The 4229-nt window shown below is 42.1% G+C and overlaps 1 pseudogene; it reads left to right on the top strand.

Annotated features, from left to right (window-relative positions):
- The first annotated feature begins 2855 nt into the window (after positions 1–2855).
- LOC150061749 (large ribosomal subunit protein eL14 pseudogene) lies at positions 2856–3569 on the top strand (annotated as a pseudogene).
- Positions 3570–4229: the final 660 nt, after the last annotated feature.

Below are 4229 nucleotides of genomic sequence, written 5' to 3'. Positions count from 1 at the left end.
ATCCCATTTTTTTCATATATTTTTATTGTAATGAATAGAAGAGTTACCTCCCATTTTTTTACCATGAACCAGAATTGGAGGTACAGGAGTCAAGGACAGGGATAATATTAAATTTAGACTTGAATGACAATGAAAGAAGGTATAAAAATTGATTTTGTAATGAACATTTGAAAGTTCCAGAAAATTACTTATTTGGATCCTTATACTCTCGGTGATTCATAGGAACCCTCATATCCACCCCCACAAGGCATATGAAGATATTATTCAAAGTTTAGCAAAAGCCATAGGGGACTAGATAGAGCTCTGATCCATTGTAAAGAAAAAGGTGCAGACAGAAGGATACTGGGATGTTCAATAATATCTTCAGAATTTTGCCAAAGAGTATTCATAGCTGCCCAATTTCCCTCTCCAAACCAGATGTGTCAATGCTCACACACTATTTTGCCTTTTCCTAAACAGCACATTCTTGTCTAACTCAAGCATTATGACTATATTAACAATTCAGTAGCCTTTGGTACAAAGGTTAGATCTGCATGCATTTAATTGCCTTGGATGATTAAGAGTTAACACTGCTGACCTACCCAGAGGGAAATTGCTAGGAATATCCAATTAGAGGCAGCAGCCTCTTTGAAATATCCAGTGTACAGGTAGTGCCTACTAATAATCATGATAATCATAACAATTCTAAATATATATATATATATATTTTTTTTAAGCAGTGAACCATTTCTCACCCTGGAAACGTTATTTGCTAGAAAGCAGATCCTTGCAATTATTCAAATTAGAGATTTGTAATTTTTGTTGTTGTTGCTCCCCACAGCCTTTTGGATAGGGGAAGGACAGAGAAAACCATCCCAGAGGGAGCAGAATCAATCCAAGCTGCTCATTAAAAGGTAAACCGTCAATAATCTTTGTCAGGCCTTTTTATCTTGGGCTTTAGTACCTGATGATCCTTAAGGCAGCTTTTGGTACTGAGATTTAGAATGGTTCCTGGTTTGCACATCCCCCACTTGTGCTATGTTAACCCTCTGTGTGCTGCTGTGGGCTTTCTTGGAGCCAACTCTGAACTCTGGATAAGCAAGGGTTTTGAGGCTAATGTATCCATCGATGTGAAGCAAAGGCCTTCCTTGCAAACACATAACTATCTCAAAACATTTGGAAGCAAACCCAACCATTAGCAATGAGCAACCAGGGACAAAAATTGAAGAAAGCTGTCACCAAGGTTTTACGAATTGCAATGGACATTTCTTGAGAGTCCTTTATATTGATACTCCATATTTAGATTCTGATTTGCAATTGTCTGTGTTCTTTCCAGGTGATTTTAGTTGATTTTCACTGTAAGAAGGGGGTTAGGTCATTTGCATTAAAAAAAGAAAGAAAAAAAAGAGAAAAGGAAACTTCAGAGAAGGCAAATTACTGCTTAAAGTACTATGTTGCATGTGCTTAAATATTCATTTATGAATGACTTCCAAGTTTAAATTTTCAGTTGGGTCTGTTTCTGGAAATACAGATTTGCATATCCAGCTGCGCACCTGACATCTCCATTTGGATATCCAACAGGCATCTCAAATTTAACAAGTCTACAACTGAGCTCTGGATAAATTCCCTTAAACCTGAAGTTTATGACAAGTCCATCTTCCTATCCTTACTCTAATTCACCAACTGAAAACCCCTGAACTTCGAATCTGTGCATTCTTACCAATTCTACTGCTGTCACTCTGAGCCAACCAACAGTATCTATCCTCTGAATCACTTTCTAAATATGGTCCAGTATTTTTAGTCCATTTGTAACATGCTCGCTAATGCAGTATCAGAAACAGCAAGACAAATTTACACACATTCTCTGCTCCAGTATTTCAATGACTTTACATTTCTCAGAGGAAAAGCTTATTATTATTTTTATTTTTGTGGGTCATGGGGCTTGAACTCAGACTGGGCGCTGTCTTTGAGCTCTTCAGCTCAAGGCTACTGCCCTACCCCTGGGACTGGGTGCTGCCCCTGAGCATTTCAGCTCAAGGCTACTGCTGTACCCTTGAGCCAAGCCCCACACTTCCCATTTTCTAGAGGTTAAATGGAGATAAGTGTTGCAGGTCTTTTGGGGCCTGGGCTGGCTTTGAACCTAGATCCTCAGATCTCAGCCTCCTGAGTAGCTAGGATTACAGACGTGAGCCACCACACCTGTGCGAAAAGCTGATTTTCTGATCTCAGAAAGCCTTGCCAGATCTGGGCCCTATTGTCTCCTAGATTCTTTTTTTTTTTTTTTTTTTTTTGCCAATCCTGGGCTTGACCTCAGGGCATGAACCCTGACCTTGGACTTTCTCAAGGCTAGAGCTCTACCACTTGGGCCTCAGCACCACTTCCAGCTTTTTTTTTTTCTATGTATGTGGTACCGAGGAATTGAACCTGGGTCTTCGTGCATGCTAGGCAAGCACTCTACCACTAGGCCAAACTCCCGGCCCCTCCTTGATTCTTTTGTTTGCTTAGTCACAGCTCCTTTTTCAGTTTCTCTGTCTGAACTACTCATGCTTTCAGGCCTGTTATGGATTGGGTTGTGTTCTCTCCAAAGAGATATTGGAGTACTACCCCAAATATCTCAGAATGTAACTTTACTTAAAAATAGGTACAGATCCAATCAAGTTGCAGTAAAGCTATTAGAGTAATAGCTACTCTAATAAGAACTAGTGTCCTTTAGAAAGTGACATATGGTTACAACTGCATGCACACAGAGAGTCTTATAAAGCTGAAGGTAGATATTTGGTACAATATGTTCCTAGACCAAGGGATAGCAACAATGACAATTCCAAGGACTAGGAAAATGCAATTCATAAGAAGCTAAGTCAAGGGGCCTTCTTCCTTCTAACCCTACACCGCCAACATGGTGTTCAGGCGTTACGTGGAGGTCGGCCGGGTGGCCTACGTCTCCTTCGGGCCCCATTGCCGGGAAGCTGGTAGCGATCGTAGACGTTATCGACCAGAACAGGGCGCTGGTGGATGGGCCTTGCACCCGGGTGAGGCGGCAGGCCATGCCGTTCAAATGCATGCAGCTCACCGACTTCATCCTCAGGTTCCCACACAGGGCAAAGCCTGGGAGAAGGCAGGTATCAACACGAAATGGGCTGCCACCCGATGGGCCAAGAAGATTGACGCCAGAGAGCGGAAAGCCAAGATGACAGACTTTGACCGCTACAAAGTTATGAAGGCTAAGAAAATGAGAAACAGACTCATCAAGAATGAGGTGAAGAAACTCCAGAGAGCGGCTCTCCTGAAGGCTTCGCCAAGAAAGCCCCAGTAGCCAAGGCCGCCATTGCTGCTGCAGCAGCTGCAGCCGCTGCAGCTAAAAGCAAAGGCCCAGCCAAGAAGCTCGCCGAGGGCACCAAGAAGTCCTCAGGACAGAAACCCGGGGCCCAGAAAGCTGCAGCCGGCCAGAAGCCCGCCCAGCCCCCCAAAGCTCAGAAGGGCCCCAAAGCCCCTGCCACAAAAGCCCCCGCCCCCAAAGCTGCTGGCAAGAAGGCATAGGGGCGCTCTGACAGAATAAAGGTTCTTTTGACACCATGAAAAAAAAAAAAAAAAAAGAAGAAGCTAAGTCAATATCCTGGAATAGTTCCTTCTTCATAGCCCTTAGAACCTAACATCATCTATACAGGACACCCAGCATCCAAAACATCCAGGCAGTACATTTCTGTGGTTTAGATTGCCTGGATACCACATTTCATAATGGCAGTCTGAAGAAACTTTTTTACTTTTGTGTAGACTTTTTGTTTATCTGCAATATTCTTTTCCAGGGAATTTTATGATGTGTTTACTTAATTCATGTAGCTCTTTTGTTCAGTAGATCATTCTCTGGATACTACCAAAAATTAAACATATTCTCTAATGTGGCCTACATTTTCTCCCTATTATTTCTATTTTTTTTAAATTTTTATCTTCAAATAATTGCATAAAAGGGTTCCAGCTTATCATGTCCATTTAAGTGTACAATGCATTTTGATCAGATTCATATCTTCTGTTATCCCGCCTGACAACTCTTCCCAACACGAGCCAACTCGCTGAGCTTCCTAGATTCATATTTACTTGTGTTCACTGAGTATTCTCACTGCATTTGTCCACCATTTCTCTTTCCAGTCATCCACCTACTGGTTTTGTCCCCTAAACTTCCAGTCAAGGCATGTTTTAGCTGCTGATACTTACTGGGTTACATTATTTGATAACTGTTCAAAGGAGGCAAAGGG

The sequence above is a fragment of the Megascapheus bottae genome, chromosome 6 (genome assembly GCF_031878675.1).
Source record: "Megascapheus bottae isolate mThoBot1 chromosome 6, mThoBot2.hap1, whole genome shotgun sequence".
NCBI lineage: Eukaryota > Metazoa > Chordata > Mammalia > Rodentia > Geomyidae > Megascapheus > Megascapheus bottae.
Note: the sequence above shows the minus strand (reverse complement) of the source record. Positions and strands in the feature narration are given on the sequence as shown.